Raw genomic sequence first — 18,634 nt, forward strand, 5'->3', positions numbered from 1 at the left:
CATACTGAGGTAGAAACAATAATAGAATAAGATACCAGTTGGCTGGTACCAAACTCACAGTAGTGGAAAATGAAAAAGTCCTGGGAGTAATTGTACAGTCTGAAACAAAGTACTCAGAGCAGCATAGGGAATGATATATAGAAATGTCTGCCAACAATATACAGAAAAGGCAAATGATTATCTCACTTTATAAGGCACTGGTTAGATCATAACTTGAGTACTGCATACAGGTTTGGAAGCTGCATTTTAGGAATGATGAAGATCTACTGGCACAGATTAGTAAGTGCACAAATGGGTACTCTTATCAAGAAAGACAGGATCTGTAAAATTGCAGCATCTGAAAACCAGGCACTGCAAGGAGACCTAATTGAAGATAGGCTTGAAATGGGTCAAGTAAACTAATGGCATTGTTACTGTTTCTTAGACAACACACACCAGGGAATAAAATTAAACTGGAAAAGGACTGTTACAAAACAGATGTGGAGAAATTTAAATTTGCTTGTAACTACATAGCAATTGATTCTTGTGATAAACTTTCACCTGATATTGTAGAAGCGTATGGGGCTGTGTTCCGCAACCCTTTTCTCTTCCAACACACCTTAAGTTATCCAGGACACAACACGGCACATCAAAATGTTAATCCCCATAGAATCAATTATTATTGTTCCAACAATCCAACAGAAATTGGCTCAGGCATATATTAACATTTTATGAACCCTACACCACTACACAAAAGCAAAGCAAAGCCAAAAAAAAAAAAAAAATTCTATTAGTATTAAACAAAATAACTATGCATACCTTCAATGTTATAGTTGTACCTGCTTTGCTGAACACAGATGGCTGATGCATGGAGGAATCATTGAAAATGCAATCCTTATTTCTTCACCAATGGATCCGAGTCTCTCTCCCTTTGATGTTTTAATTTCAGTCAAGGTCGAAAAGCCCAATTCATACAAATATGTAGTCAAAAATGGTAATAAATTATTAGCATTAGTAGAGGCATACGATGCAAGAAAGCAAGCTTATGCAGCATCAGCCAAAAAAAAAAAATCTCCCATTCATCCCTCCCATTCGTTCCAAATGCCTGTCCAGCCCAGCCTTAAAATTTATTTAGGCTATTAGCTTCCACAACAAAAGATGGAAGCCTGTTCCACCAATCAACTACCTGCTGGCTAAAGGCAAATTTCCACACATCTATTCTACAACTATCTTTCCTAAATTTGAAACTGTAGTCCCTCAGCATTCAGCTTGCTCAACTCATTCAACGCCTTATACACACCTCACTCAGATCACCTCGCAGGTGCCTACTCTCCAGGCGATTCAATTTGCAGAACTTAAGCCTTTCTTGGTAAGAGCACCACTTTGTTCCCCTCACCAATCTTGTTGCCTTTCTTTGTACTCGTTCTAGCAACTCTACATCCTTCCTAAAATGAGGCCTCCAGACCTGTACACAGCACTCTAGGTGTGGCCTGACCATTACCTTGTATAAAAGGATTATCACCTCCCTAGCAAAATTCCTATATATCATTGACAAGACTCCATGACCTGCCCTGGCAGCCCATCTGCAGTCAGCAAACTTCATATTTCGCTGCACAATTACCCCCAGGTCTTTTTCACTTTCCTGAGTGTAGTACCACCCAGTTGGTAAGTTTCTCTTCGGTTATTGCTACCCATATGCAGTACTTTGCATTTGTCAATGTTAAACTCCAGTTGCCACTTCTCGGCCCATTTTCCCAACTTATCTAGATCCAGTTGGAGTAGCATACTGTCATTACTGTCGTTAAGAACCCTGCCAATCTTTATATCATCTGAAAACTTGGACCTTAAACCTGATATACCTTCATCAATATCACTGATAATTATGCAAAACAACAATGGGCCCAACACCGAACCCTGGGGAACTCAACTAATAACATTTGTCCACGAGGAGCAGTGTCCATTGATTACCACTCTCTGTTGTCTCCCACTCAACCATCCCTTTATTCCATTGTAGCAGCTTACCCTTGATGACATACCTCTCTAATTTGTACAGCAGTCTTCCATGTGCAAGGTATTCTTTCCTCATTGACAACACGAAAACATGTCCAATTGCACTTCATGATGTTTTAATCTAAATGTTCTGTCCACCTTCAGATCTGTTAGTTCCTCTTGTACATTAATTGGAAGAGATTTTGTATCCACAACAAATAAATCATGAACCCAGTCAAAATCTTCAACACTCTCTCCAAAATAATCCTTGAACTTCAGATGCAAGTTATCTAAATGTTTTTTAATGATGTCTATCATCACTTTATTACCAGCAGAAAGTGGCCATACAGTTGGGAAACTGAAAGTAATAGATGCAGGACCAGTACTTTTTGAACAGAGGAAGGGGCACAGCTATCGCTTTAAAATATAGTCTTATAACAAAGGTGGGTGCATCAGCACAGGAACAGAGTAATAAAGTTGAAGTAGCATGGACAAATATCAAAACAAGCCAATAAAATAATAAAAGATGGAGATGTTTTACTAATCCTTACCCTTTTAAGGAACTGCACGTACATATCTAACTTTAACAAGCAGCATCTTATTTCAGTCAGCGCAGCGACAAAACGAGAAATGTTGGAAGGACAAACACACAAATAACTTTAGAAAGCAAGTGCTGGATACTCATGCAAAAAGTAATTTACTGTTCTATATGTAACAACATTGTGTTTCAGTAAAAATGGCGTATTGTGATATATAATAATGAGCAGCATTACAAACATATATAAAAACTATAATTGGGAGTAAATAATGTACAGTTAATTTCTTACAATAGGTAAAAGTTCTCAGTTGTCAATTTCTAATCATACTACGTGTAGTATTATTTATAGGTATACAGCTTCACATAGTTCGCGGCACACCTGTCATCTTGTCGCAACTGTGGCACACTGGCATAGGGTATAAAGGTCTGGATGCTACAATTTTGATTACAAAAGGGGTTTTTTTTTTTTTTTTTTTTTTTCTTTTTTGGTTGATGCTGCATAAGCTTGTTTCCTTATACTATTTTTGTCATTTTTGCCACTACTAATACTTGCAAGAGTAATAATCTAATTACAGTGAAGACCTGTTGTATAAGGTAACAATACATTACAAGGTATGTTCAAGGTGCCCACCATTCTGGTGCCCACCATTCTGTGCTAAACATACTTGAACACAACCACTCACATACACTCAGGAATATCAGCAATTAACTTTGTAATGGTGAACTTTAGATTAAAAGCGATATTAGCTACCAGAATCCCTCAGAGATTAGGTAACCTTCAAGCAGATTTCACTGTCTGCAGTGTCACCCCCCCTCCACAGACACACAGTTGCATCATCTTATTGCAAAAGAACTTTCCAACATTCTACATTACCCAACTGTTCTATGAACCCTTCAGGCATTTATAGATATAGCCAGGCACTGCTAGTTTCTGTAAAGAAATTACGAATTTTGTCAGTTACACACCCAAGAGGAAGAGGAAGCAAGAGTAGCAACGGTCTGCAAGAGTAGTTCATGGTGTCTTGTCTCGCAAAAATTTTTAATGGACTCCCATCTGCTCAACTTACTTGATATCTTGAATGTCTTTATACATTGTATATTTTCCTGTCTTAACTTCTGCAAAAACATTCAATTTGAAATATTGCTCCACAATATGGATGAAGGGAATAACTTTGACATCATATATCTGGATCTTAGAAAGGCTTTTGATACTGTTGCACATGGAAGACTGCTGAACAAATTGGAGCAGTGGGGCATTGGAGGCAAATTGCTGCTATGGATAAAGGGATAGTTGAATGGGAGAAGACAGAGAGTGGTAATCAATGGTCACTGCTCATCGTGGACTAATGTTATTAGTGAAGTCTCTCAGGGTTCAGTGTTGGGTCCATTGTTGTTTTCTGTATTTATAAATGATATTGATGATGGTATATCAAGCTTAATGTCCAAGTTTGCAGATGATACAAAGGTTGGCAGGGTTGTTAAGGACAGTAATGACAGTACGCTGCTGCAACAGGATCTAGAAAAGTTGAGCAGATGGGCCAAGAGGTGGCAAATGAAGTTTCACATTGACATTAATCTTAATCCCATATGTAAAGTACTACATACAGGAAGCAGTAACCCCAGAGTAACGTATCAACTCTGTGGTACTACACTGACAGTGGTAGAGAGCAAAAAGGACCTGGGGGTAATTGTGCAGGCAGATATGAAGTTTTCGGAGCAGTGAAGACGGTCTGGAAGAGTAGCTCATGGTGTCTTGTCAATGATATACAGGAATTTGTCTAGCAGGGATAAGGAGGTGATTATCCCCCCTGTATAAGGCAATGGTCAGGCCCCACCTTGAGTACTGTATACAAGTCTGGAGGCCTCATTTTAAGAAGGATGTAGAGCTGTTGGAATGAGTACAGAGAAGGGCAACAAGATTAATGAATGGAACAAAGGGTTTTTTTTTTTTTTTTTTATGAAAACTCCAAACACGAAAGGTATCAAAACCTATAGTACTTAGTACCGTGCATGGGTCGAAGGAGGGGGGTGCCGGAAACTTTGCTCTAGAGACTAAACATGGGTTTCACCACTTCAAGCCTCCAATAAGCAAAGTGGTGGTATTTCACCGGTTGATGAAAGTCATCTACACTCTTACGAAGAAAGGCTTAAGTTTTGCAAATTACAGTGTCTGGAGACTAGGCACCTACGAGGTGATCTGATTGAGGTAAAGCCTTGAATGGTTTGAGCATGTTCAATGCTAATGGGATTCTTCCTCTTGCTCAGAATAATCACCTGATAGGGCATAAATTCAAATTGAGGAAAGACAGATGTAGGATAGATGTGCGGAAGTTTGCCTTTAGCTAGCGGGTAGTTGGTTGTGGAAGTTGATAGGCTAAATAAATTTAAGGCTGGGCTGGACCGGTATTTTGGAACGAACGGAGAGGTGAAATGGGAGAATTTTCTTTTTTTTTTGGCCGATGCTGCATAAGCTTGCTTTCTTACATCATGTGCCTCTACTAATGCTAATGCTAATATTGAATCTTTTTTTTTTTTAGGATTAAAACCATGGTTTATGCAGGAAGTCACTTGTCCAATAATGTAGTTGCATTATTGGGCAAGTTAACAAACCAATCGAATTACATATTGTTCCTGTAACTATAACTGGGAATATGTGAGGGGCATTTGTAAAGTTCATGGCCTCAGTATGAAGGATTTATATGAGAAGCCTGGTAGCATGTTACTTTTCAATGATGTCCCCTTTGGGGTCAATACTTTTGCCACCAATGCTGCAATACACTGATTCCAGTTGAAAATCTTCTCTTTGGCCTCCAAGAATGTATCCACTGTGAGGAGGAAAATGAATGCCAGCCAGGTATTATTTTCAAATTAGGAAATAGATGAAAGTCCATGATGAATATAGGGAATGGTCCACGCTTTCAAAGCTGTGGCAACAACAGATTTGTGAGCAGCCACATTGGCCTAGTGGAGCAAGACTTATTTGCTGATATTGCTTTTTCATTTATCTTTGATGTTTGCACAAAGGACCTAATAATGTGTAATATGCTGCTGTCACTGTCTGGCCTTTCTGAAGGTAATCCACTAGCAACACTCCATCAGCATCCCAAAAAATTGAGTCTTGTCAGCAAGACTCAATTTGGCTTTCTTTTAATAGGGAGAAGAGCTATGTTTCCACTGTTTGGACTGCTACTTTGTTTCTGGTTGCAAGTGATGGACCATGTATCATCCATGGTCACAAACCTTGCAAGGAAATTTGCTAGATCTGCTTGAAAATGATGCAAATATTCCACTCAACTCTAGTAATTTTTGATCAGCTGTCGACAACTTTGTAAATAACCCATCATGTTGACACCTTTTTACAAGCAAAACCTCTGTTATTTGGTACACACATTCAGATGAGATACCCAAAACACTGGCAACACACTGAACTGTCAATCGTTAATCACCAGATTGTGCATACTGTCAACTTCTGGAGTGATGAACATTACGTGTGGTCATCTTCCAGGCCCTCCCACCCTGATTTAAATTCTGCTGCCCATATTCTGCTGCCCATAATCATGGATTGGGGAGGGGCATTCTGCCCCCTAACATTGTTACTATATTCTCACGAATTACCTATGGCATTAGTCCCTTTTTTACCTCAAATATTGGTTGACTGCATGGCGAATGATTTTGTAGATCTTTATTATTATTATTGTTAGCTATGTGGTACAAGGAAGCCCGAGGCTTATGCTGCATCAGCAAAAAAAAAAAAAAAAAAAAAATTCCAAATTACCCCAAGAGAGAGAAGTAGAAGGGAATCGCCAAGAAAAAAAATAATGATGATATCCAGCTCAGGACCCTGGGTGTGCCAAGCCCATACTCACCAGATGTGAGCCCCATCTTTCCTCATTGATAAAACTTTGTTGGTTTCAGGACCTGTAATTAAAAAGAGAAGTTACTGAAACTGCATAAAACTTGGCAGGTTATTATTTGAAGTATTATACATTACGTACAGAAAATTTTCATCCTCAGGCTAAAAACTTTTCAAACGTTCCTCGTATGCGGCTGTAGGGTTTCTGCGACTTTAAAAGGCATATATCGGTCTTTGGTAACAATAAATAACTACGTACACCTATTCATTCGCAGTTGGACGTGTATGGGCCAAATATTTAAAATAAAAATGCACAAAAAAATAAATAATATATATATATATGTGTGTATGGTAATACTTACCATATGGAACCCTTAGCACACCAAAATTGCAAACTACATCTTCAAATAAACTGTCATTTGCACCTTGACCATCAGTGCTCGTAATTAAAATATTATTTGAAAAAAGTGAACACAAGTTTTTTCTTTCCCAGAATGTATAAGGAAAACATTAACTGTGCATACAGTCTCTTCTCTTCCAAATTTAAATGAACAGACAACCTCTCCAAATATAATTTAAAATATTGGAGAAGTCAATTACTATTCACTAAAATAATAAGTTCCGAACGATATGTTCTTCAATTTATCTACACTAATTCCCATTCATTTTGTACATAGGTAAAAGCGACATCTAAGATATAGCAAAACACATTGTTATTTAATAGATCGGAGGTTATAAAATGTCACTCCTATTTACACAGGGAGATCAAAGCACAACGTGTGCAACTATAGACCTTGAAGCTTGACTTCAGTTCCATAGAAAATAATAGCGTCAGTGGTCAAGGAAATTTTATGGATTCATCTTAATGGGAATAAAATTATATGGATTTGTTAAAGTAGGCGGAGGGATCCTGTGTAACCAATATGATTATCTACTAGGAGCCAGTAAACAAAGGAGCTGGACACAACAATAAATAAATAAATCTTGACATAATTTCTATTTAGATTTAAGCAAAGGTTTTGACACTACAGTATTCTACACGAAAGACTGCTGTATAAATTGGAGCAGTATAGCATTAAGGGAATGTTTCTACTACGGAAAAAGGGATGGCTAAAAACAAAAAAGGTAGGCCTCCGTAGCCGAGTGGGCGGGAGTGCAGTAGCACACGCTCTTTGAGTAGACCGGGGTTCAAGCCCCTGACTGCTGAATACGGTTGATCTGCCAACCCGCACTGGACCAGCGTGGCAGATTATGGTCCATTTCCCTCAGCATGAATTGTTGAGGAGGCTTCCATCCTGCAGTGGGTTGATAATGGCTGCACTTTACTTTTTTTTTTTACTTTTAAAAACAAAAAAAAAAAAAAAAAAAAAATATATATATATATATACAGAAGGTGCTTATCAATGGGCACTCCTCTTCTTACACTAATGTTATCAGTGGAGTCTCTGACAGGAAGTAGCCATAGTTGGTGACTTGATTGTCAGGGAAACAGTAAATATAGTGTACAAAAAGGACATTGGAACAGAACCAGGGTATATCTGCCAGGGTACACTTACGAGGGTTAGAGGAAATGAGTTGTAAAACAGCTATCATCTTTTCAGTTATTGTTGTACATAATAGTACTAATTATATTAAGAATAATAAATATGAGGATTTTATTAATAACTGCAGAACAATGTTGGGAAAAGGCCGCAAGATAGGACTAAAATTAAAAGTGTGTCTTGAATCCTGCCCAGACATGATGGGAGGAGTACATTATAAGAGCGTTGTCAATTATTTCGACCACAATAGACCACACAAGACTCATGGAGTAGAACTTTTCTCAGAATGGCTTCTGCTCATTAATAGGAGAGACTGTTTTTAGAGAAATGGGAAAAATTTAAATAGAAGGGGAGCAAAAATATTTGTTAACGATATCGAGTCAGTATTAGGTGTGTCAGAACACGACTAGCATGGGGGGGGGTATACAGAGATTCGTAGATTATTAGTAGCCGCAGGAGAGGTGAAAGCATAGTATTCCAGGCTGATTCTTTCGGATATTTCAAGAAAAGCTGATGGTCCAAATAAAATAGGCAAATACATGGGCTATGTTAGTTACCCCCAGGGGCCCAATTTGGTGAGTATGGGATTGGCACACCCAGGGTGCTAAGCTGGATATCATCATTCTTCTCTTTCTTAGTGATTCTCTTCTACTTCTCTCTCTCTCTCTCTCTCTTTCAGTAATTCAGAATTTTTTTTGACTGGTGCATCATAAGCCTCAGGCTTCCTTGCACCATTTGGATAATAATAATGATAGACAAGCAGTATACACCTCACTCAACCTAAACGAGGAGCCCCTCCCCCCAACCAGGAGGTACAAACGAAACTAAAAAGATGGGCAGCGAAGACACTCCATTGCAAACACTACAATGATCTCCATCAAGATCATATGATAAAATTGCTTCCAATGCATGGCTCACGAGCTGGACGCTCTTCCCCAAGACGGAAGGATTCATGCTCGCCAATCAAGCCCAGGTAATCAACACCTTTTATTATTATTATTAGCTATATGGTGCAAGGAAGCCTGAGGCTTAGGCTGCACCGGCCAAAAAAAAATAAAAAAATTTCCGAGTTACCCTGACAGAGAGAGAGAGAGAGAGAGAGAGAGAGAGAGAGAGAGAGAGAGAGAGAAGAGAGAGAGAGAGAGAGAGAGAGAGAGAGAGAGAGAGAGAGAGAGAGAGAGAGAGAGAGAGAGAAGGAAATCGTCATTTTTCTCTTTCTTCATTGTCAGGGACAATCTTGATAGCAAGGAAATACTAGTTCATCGAAGAAAGTGTACCTTACTACAAGTACAAATCCCAGGCAGTACTAGAGACCCCAACCCACAAGCTGTACTGTCATCGTGCCATAATAACGAATACGACAATCCCGCCCAACAGACCGGACATGAGCCTTGTGGACAAGGAGGAAAAGGTTACCTATCTGATTGACACAGCGGTACCCAACATTAGCAACCTGCAGAAAACCCATGGGGAAAAAATCAGGAAGTACACGAACCTAAGAGAGGAAATCAAAGAGACGAGGCATATGCAACAAGTAACTACCATCCCGATCGTCGTATCAACCACAGGTATGGTGCCAAAGACCCTACATAACAGCCTAACAGCAATAGGTCTCCCAGCGAACACCTACAAGGAACTCCAGAAAGTCGCAATCCTGAACACCTGTAGGATTGTCAGAGAGTTCCTCGACCAACAGTAACACCAGACATAACAACAACCACATTGTTTACTTGGCAGCAATACCCGTCACGTGGTGGACCCCCCCAATCAGGGAGAAATAATATAAATGATATTATTTATAATATCATTTATATTTATATGTTAGCACTGGGACTATGCATTTCCAGTGCTAACATACTCCGTCTGGGTTATAGATTGGACTAACACCGAGCTGGAGGATATCATGAGAAAGACAAGGACAATGATGACCAAGAGCCGCCAACACCATCCGAAATCTGCCGTGGAGAGACTGACAATTGCCTGGAAGAAGGAGGAAGGGGCCTGATAGACTTCATTGAACAACAGAAGACAGCGATAGTTAACATGAAGGATTACTCCCAGAAACACACAGCAGCACTCCACCAGATCATAAGGAAGATAGACAAGCGGTATACTCTACTAAATCTAAGCGAGGAGTCACCACCCAACCAGGAAGTACAAACGAAGCTAGAAAGATGGGCAGAGAAGACACTCCATGGCAGACACTACAATGATCTCCATCAAGATCACATAGATAAAATTGCTTCCAATGCATGGCTCACAAGTGGGACGCTGTTCCCCGAGATGGAAGGATTCATGCTCGCCATCCAAGACCAGGTAATAAACACCAAACTCTATAGAAAATCCATCACCAAGGAGCCGGAGTCCGATGACACATGCCGACGATGCCACCTAGCCTCAGAAACAATCCAACACATCACCGCGGGATGCAAGTGATCACCCAGACTGAGTACACTCATAGACACGACCAGATAGCTAGGATAATACATCAGAAGCTATCAAGGAAATACCAGTTGATCGAAGAAAGTGTACCGTACTACAAGTACGAATCCCAAGCAGTACTAGAGACTCCAACGGACAAGCTGTACTGGGACCGCGCCATAATAACGGATAGGATAATTTCGCACAACAGACTGGACATAACCCTTGTTGACAAGAAGGAAAAGACTACCCATTTGATTGACATAGCGGTACTCAACACTGGCAAACTGCAGAAAACCCATTTAGAAAAATTAAGAAGTACACGAACAACTAACTAAGACAGAAGATCAAAGATATGTGACATATGCAACAAGTAACGACCATCCAGATCATCGTGTAAACCACAGGTACGGTGCCAAAGACCCTACATAACAGCCTAGCAGAAATAGGTCTTCCAGCGAACACCTACAACGAACTCCAGAAAGTCGCAATCCTGAACTAGGATAGTCCGAGAGTTCCTCAACCAACAATAACATCAGACATCACAACAACCACCCTGTGTACTTGGTAGCAATACCCGTCACGAGGTGGAACCCCCCCCCCCCCAAATCAGGGAGAAATAATATAAGAGCAATAATAAGAGTGAAAACATTTTTATTCTTAGTAACCTGCAGGTATAAGTGCGCAAACATTGTCTTCCTGTTGGCATAATTACAGTTGGAATAATCATCGTCCTCCTCACTACGGGTGAAACTGACGGGATTCGACCTCAGGTCGAATCCCGTCAGCGATGCGCGGAATTTTTATTAGTTACACCTTCTCAGGCGATTGATTTTGTTCTCTCTCCCAGAAATGAAAATTGCCAGGTTCGAATCCCGTCGATGACGTCAGGATCTTTAATGGGGTTTTTTCACTACGTCGCAGAATAAGTCGGGTTTCGGGCGTAGATAGCAAGGTTTGTCCCCCAGACTCTTGGGATTTTCGTCCAGCAAAATAGACAAATCGACCATAGAACACACGCAATTATTATTGTTATTATTATTATTATTACTAGAAAGCCAGGATAGTGCAAGGAAGCCTGAGGCTTATGCTGCACCAGCCAAAAAAAAATTTTCGAGTTACCCTGAGAGAGAGAGAGAGAGAGAGAAGTAGAAGGGAATCACCAAGAAAGAGAAGAATGATGATATACAGCTCAGAACCCTAGGTGTGCCAAGCCCTTACTCACCAGATGTGAGCCCTGGGGCTAACAGACATAAGACACAGCACGGCAGATGAATTTAATTTTTTGGGTGGCCTAAAAATAATACTTTTTTTTTTTTTTTTTGGTTCAATGTCGCTTAAGATGCAGCTCCACCTACAGTGACAGACAAAAACACTGCATCACCTTAAAAAAGTAACATTTGTAGTGAAACGTATAAGATATTGTTTGATTATAGTCATTTTGTTTGTTGCAAAGCAAAGGTATTGCATCAGACAGCAATTGCAAGGCTATAAATACGCCGTTGGTAGGGTATACACACTCTTTAGTATCCTGTTTTTCAGAGGTGTAAGCATGGCTCGATATGTTCATTTGAAAGCAAGAAAAAAAAGTGTAGCTGTTGCTCTGTCCCAGGAAGAACTTTCTACACGTACTATCGCTGATAAAATAGGCTGCCACCAGTCAACAATATCCCAGGTGCTGAAATTAAAGCGTGAAATCGGTGATGTGAAGAGAAGACCTGGATCAGGTAGTAAGAGGGTGACTACGCCCAAGATCGATATTTGAAAAGGCTACTCCTTCGTAATCGCCATGCTAGTTCTTCTGATCTAAAACTGGACTTTGAAATGGCTCTGGTGTTGAAACAAGTGCACGAACTGCTCATATCAATCTTTTTTGATCATGGCAGGTTTTTTTCCTCCCTGTACTTTTGCAAAAGTACAGGGAGTATATAAGAGTATTGCTAAATTATGTGTAACTGACAACAGGGTTGCCTTTGGTTGGCTGGGACCGCTTCAACTAATAAATATAAAATATATATATCGAAAGACGGCTTTCTGAATGTGGTCTATATGCCTATCGGCCCAAGAAGAAGCATTTATGACCCAACAAATGAGGAAGAAGCGACTTGCTTGGGCAAAAACACATATTTCTTGGACAAAAGAGCAACGGGACACCGTTATCTTTTCTAACGAATCGAAATTCGACTTGCATGGCTCGGATGGGAAGCGATATGTCAGAAGACGAAAATCGGAGGCATACCATCCTGACCGCATAACACCGACTGTATAGTTCCCCGCCGATCAGATGGTTTGGGGATACACAACAAGCAAAGGGGTGGGGCGAATTAAATTTATTAACGGAACGGTGAATGCAGAAACCTACACTGCTTTCTTGGAGAAGTGCCTGAAACCCGTTTTAGGGATCACTACACAGACGTCCAAAACTGCATTTTTTCAACGAGACTGAGCACTTTGCCACACAGCAAAATTGGTAAGTTTTATGCTATTTAGATTTAATGATGAATTTGTCTTCTTGTCTCACAAGTGTTAAAACATACTTACACCAATGTTTTCCCTCGTTTTTCTCCCTTAAGATACAGTCATACGACTCACTCCTCAGAAATGCTGGCATTACAGTGTTGGACTGGCCCAGCAACAGTGCAGATTTGAACCCTATTGAAAATTGCTGGTACATAATGTCGTCTAAAATTGCTCAGAAGAAGCCAACAAGGAAGATTCAACTGCAGGAGAGCATTATAATTGTGTGGTACCACGAAATTGGGCAACCGTATATCCAGACGGTGATTAACTCTATGCCAGATCGTTGCAAAGCTGTAATTGCAGCTCGAAGAGGAACAACAAAATATTGAGGACTTATTTTGCTGATTTACATTACATAATACTATTAGGTTAACTTGTCATTTCAGTTTGTACACTTAAATGGATTAAAATGTATGTTTGGTTGTCATGATTGCCATTTGCATGATTTCTCATGTTTCCTTTAATTACGCATTTTGCCCTTTGGGAAGATATTTATGGAAATTAGGTATATCAGGTGCAGTCTTTTTATTTGATTTCATTCACAGAGATATAAGTACATCCCATCTAACAAATGCATTTCGAGCTTTTCTGCGACCCACAATTTTGCGCAAAACACATTATTTGCAAAATTCACAAGTGATGCAGTTTTTTTTTTCTGATACTGTAAAACCCTACAATACCAACAGCACATATATTAATATTGGGAGCATAGCAAATAAATTTGGCGAATTTGAAATGCTGATCAAATTATCAAATGCAAATATTGTGGAAATATCAGAGACATACTCATGTAGAAGGTTATTGTACGATTTTAGGAGCATCGGCGACTAAGGCCGTATTGTTCCGAGTATATTGTCTGTAAATTGCGTGTATTCTGAGGTCGATTTTCTCTTCGTTGGACAAAAAACCTGATTTTCCAGGAGAAAAAAAAAACACATTACCCTCTCCTGAGATGAACTAACTCAACTACGTTGTGAAAAGCCCAATAAAAATTCTCCGCATAATTGACGGAACTGGAACTCATGTCTTTTCCACATGGTGTAAAGAGACGGCGATTTTACCAACTGCGCTACCCACGAGGGCCAGATAGAAGGATATAAATGTCGTTATACATAAATGTCACACAAGGGCCACCAGGAATATGCATTCATCTGCCCAAGTGTATTTTGTTCATGAATTGCGTGTGTTCTCTAGAAGATCTGCCTGTTTGCTGTACGAAAAATTCGAGTTTCCGAAGAAAAAAATGCTTTCTATCTACTCCTGAGGTCGACTAATCAGTCACGGATTGAAAAAAGTTATAAAAGTTCCTCAAGTCATTGATCGGATTCGAACCGGACCTTTTCCACACGATGTGGGAAGGACAGAGACGATGCCACTGCACTATCCACGAAAATTGTACAGTAGGGGCATAATGTGTAATGTTTATTGTCAAGAGGTAGCGGGGTCTCCCCAAAACCGTGTGTGTAGTATTCTCTGTGTCAGAGTAAAAACTTTGTAAACTCCAGAGGTAGTGTAAGTTTTGGTTTTGGTCTGCTTTCTGTATTGGGTACGAAGAACCTATCATCCATTACCTGGAACTAGGAAGTTAGACAGGGGCACCCCTGCCGAAGGAGTCCATCCTCCACATAGGCGGAACTGTCAAGAACAGTAAAAGTTTTGTAGTGATAGAGCCCACTAAGTGAAATGTTTGGATGGGGCAATGGAGGAAGAGGTAAGGGATTGGTTGTAGAGTAAATTCATAGGGCTAGGGCGCCCTGTGTGAATGGGGGGAGGATTGCACTACACATGCACAGTGTCTCTCTGTATGAGTTCACACAACAGACAGACCATCTGGAGATAGTGTTAGCAGTTCCCACGCCATGCCTCAAGGAGGGAAGAGGCATGAGGTCAGCATGGCAGGGGACTCCTAATACTGTAGTTTGCCTCACTGTAGTCTAATTTGGGAAGCAGTCTGTACGCGCACACACACACACACACACACACACACACACACACACACACACACACACACACACACACACACACACACACACACACACACACACACACACACACACAGCACATATATTCGGCCCATCAATATATCTGTCACACATACATATACACAGGTACACACTTTTTTTGCTAACTTATGTAGGGTAGACAACACTCTCATATCCATTTGTCATCTTGCATTCTTCATCATCAGACAAGATGCAGGTGTCACCTAAAAATGGCAACTGTCAAGCAATCACTTTTTTTTTTTACTGTATGCTAATCACAAACATTCAGTCACATATACACAACTTAACCTGTAAATATAACTTTTTATATACATATTAAGGGTAAAACAATCTACATATTTAGGATATTCAGCCTTCATTCTTACACCCTTATTGAACTTACTAGAGTAGTACCTGAATAGGACTACACACACACTTTTATTTTTGAAGTGAAACTTCTTTAGGCACTCTCCAGCAGTTTTCAGATGGGGTAACTTGCATTCGTGGAGTGACAAAAAACGCAACGGAAATGAGAACGTTTCCATAAGTAAAAGCATTAAAGGCATTATAAACAGCCAATTATCGTACTTGGTAAATGTGTCGGTTGTCGTGCGATCGTCGAAGTTAAGTAGCTTTGTGCCCGATTGGGAAGGTTATCATTTGAGGTGGGTATAAATCACTTTTCTTGAATTTTTTTTTTTTTTTTTCTCCTGTTAACTTGTGGGAAATATTCTACCGATTTTCACATATCACTCAATTTTGTTAATTTGTAAGGCAATAACATGTAAATCTGTGCTTAAAATCTTTACTTTTATAGCCTGTGGTAGAATCGCCATTAATAGCATTAGCAAAGGCACATGATGCAAGAAAGCAAGCTTATATAGCATCAGCCAAAAAAAAAAAACCCTTATTTCACCCATCCACTCGCTCCAAATGTTTGTCAAGTTCTGCCTTGAATCTATTTAAGCTATCAACTTCTACAACGACAGATGGAAGTTTGTTCCACCAATTAACCACCCGCTGGCTAAAGGCAAACTTCCACACATCTATCCTACAACCGTCTTTCCTCATTTTGAATTTATGCCCTCTCAGGGAATTATTCTGAGCAAGAGAAAGAATCCCGTCAGCATTGAGCATGCTCAAACCACTCAACGCTTTATACACCTCAATCAGATCACCTCGCAGGTGCCTAGTCTCCAGACACTGTAATTTGCAAAACATAAGCCTTTCTTTGTAAGAGCAACCCTTTGTTCCATTCACTAATCTTGTTGCCCTTCTCTGTACTCGTTCCAACAGTTCTACATCCTTCTTCAAATGAGGCCTCCAGACCTGTAACAGTACTCAAGGTGTGGCCTGACCATTGCCTTATACAAGGGGATAATCACCTCCTTATCCCTGCTAGAAAAATTTCTGTATAACATTGACAAGACACCACGAGCTACTCTTGTAGACTGTCTGCACTGCTCAGAAAACTTCATATCTGCCTGACAATTACCCCCAGGTCCTTTTTATTCCCTACCACTATCAGTGTGGTACCACAGAGTTGATATGTTACTCTAGGATTACTGCTTTCCATATGTAGTACTTTACATTTGTCAATGTTAAACTTCATTTGCCACCTCTCAGCCCATCTGATCAACTTTTCTAGATCCCGTTGCAGCAGGGTACCGTCATTAGCGTCATTAACAACCCTGCCAACCTTCGTATCGTCTGAAAACTTGGACATTAAGCCTGATATGCCATCATCAATATCATTTATAAATACAGAAAACAACAATGAACCCAAAACTGAACCTTAAGGGACTCCACTAATAACATTAGTCCACGAAGAGCAGTGTCCATTGATTACCACTCTCTGTCTTCTCCCACTCAACTGTCCCTTTATCCATAGCAGCAATTTGCCTCCAATGCCACACTGCTCCAATTTGTGCAGCAGTCTTCCATGTGCAACAGTATCAAAGGGTTTTCTAAGATCCAAATATATGATATCAAAGTTATTCTTTGCATCCAGTTCCTTTGTGACTACATCATAGTATCCAATCAAATTAGTCAGACAAGATTTCCCCTTAACAAACCCATGCTGTGTCCGAGCTATAACTGAAGTCTTGTCTAGATGATCCTGCAATGTTTCTTTAACCAGTGCCTCCGTTAATTTCCCTGGAACAGAAGTTAAACTAACTGGTCTGTAATTACCTGTGTCTCCCTTTGATCCTGCTTTTAGCAAAAGCAGGTTGCTAAAATCATATATTGATGATATTGATAAATTATATTGATGATGGCATATCAGGCTTAATGTCCAAGTGCTCAATGACTAACATCACTGTTAATCGGTATTTTAGCAAAAGCAGGTTTAGCTAAAATACCGATTAACAGTGATGAGAGGGATGAACTGCTACAAGACATTTAGCAATCTTGGGAAGAATTCCAAGCGAGAGGTTTGATCAGTGGAGAAATTGTTCTTGAAGAATTTTTGTATTGACAAAGAAGAATTTTTTTTTGTATTGAGGATTGACAAAAATCGCCAAGAAAATGCGACACGAAATGAATCATCCGCCCACCATTGTATCTCTCCGTACCAGGCACGAGCGGCGCATGACCCAATCAGTACACTTATGGATTGCGTCATGCTATTTCTTCGTCATTCTCCACCGTATTTAATAAAAAATTTCGACGGAAAAAAATTTATAATTCAACATGTCGAAGATTAATAGTGGGCGTTTATAGGGGGAAAGAGCACGTGTACGTGCAATGCGACCACCGAAACCACCTCCATTGAGTACGAAATAGAAATCTAAGCTATTTCAACAGCAGAAGAAATTACAGCGTGCAATGGAGTTGAACAAAGAAGCCGTAGTAGGTTAATTCATATATTCAGCACCTTAAATCTCCCCACAAATGTTAGAAGTGAATTTGGAAGAAGGCGTCATGAAAGTTGATGCTACAAATAAAAACGATGAAGCGACCGCGAAGTCCAGTCATAAACGAAAAGCGAAGAAGCCAAAACCGGCTGCCAGAAGTAGTCCATCAAGGCGTTCAACACGTAATACACAGCCAGAGCAGCAATAGGATTTTAAGAAACACATGCATCCACGCACAATTTAAACGTACATTTACTGTATATACCCAGGCGCCAACGTTCAAGGGGCGCCTGAAAACCTGAAACTTACACATACATATGAAGAAAATTTTAAAGGGGGAGCACCAGTTTTCAATTGGAACTTGCAGGCAAAAGCCAGACCACAATAACAGATCCCAACATAATACTTCTCACATACCTTGACACATAATACTTTTGTCTGGCTTTTACAGAGTACTGTATACTTCCCTCACCGAAACACTATGTACGCTACGTCTGCGCTGGTAGCACGGTGGTATCGTCACTGTCCTATCTATATCGTATGGAAAAGGCCTGGGTTCGAATGCCATCGATGACGCGAGGAACTTTAATGGGCTTTTTTGGTTGAAAACATGTATGGCAGCACTAGAGTAAAATTGATATCGAAATTTTTTACGATATCAATGGCGCTAACAATGCTAACTCCGTCGCTAACGTTGATTCGGTAGAGTAACTAGTTGAATCAGAAGAGAAAATTCATACTAAGATATGGAAATGACGTCACTTCCTAAATGACACCTACTCAGTCACTAACGTTGATTTGGTAGAGTAAGCAGCGGGTAGTAATATTATGCAAGAAAGCGGGTAGAAATATTAGGCAAGAATAAAATGCAGACTTTCATAAAATCTGCTTCTCAAGATTTTGATCAACATCAACCTTCGAAGTAGCGTAAATAAGTAAGTTTCGATCAAACC

The 18,634-nt window shown here is 40.0% G+C and overlaps 1 protein-coding gene across 1 annotated transcript in view; it reads right to left on the reverse strand.

The window, feature by feature from the left end:
• LOC150081772 (ankyrin repeat and SOCS box protein 8-like) overlaps positions 1–6,799 on the reverse strand; it is a 47,483-nt gene extending 40,684 nt beyond the window's left edge. The window contains exon 1 of the mRNA XM_090379640.1: positions 6,722–6,799. The gene's annotated coding sequence lies outside the window, so the exon portion shown is untranslated. The remainder of the gene's footprint in view (positions 1–6,721) is intronic.
• Between the last annotated feature and the right edge of the window lie 11,835 nt (positions 6,800–18,634).

This window comes from Mastigoproctus giganteus, chromosome 8 (assembly GCF_048544385.1).
Source record: "Mastigoproctus giganteus isolate SK-2022 chromosome 8, ASM4854438v1, whole genome shotgun sequence".
Taxonomy (NCBI): Eukaryota; Metazoa; Arthropoda; class Arachnida; order Uropygi; family Thelyphonidae; genus Mastigoproctus; species Mastigoproctus giganteus.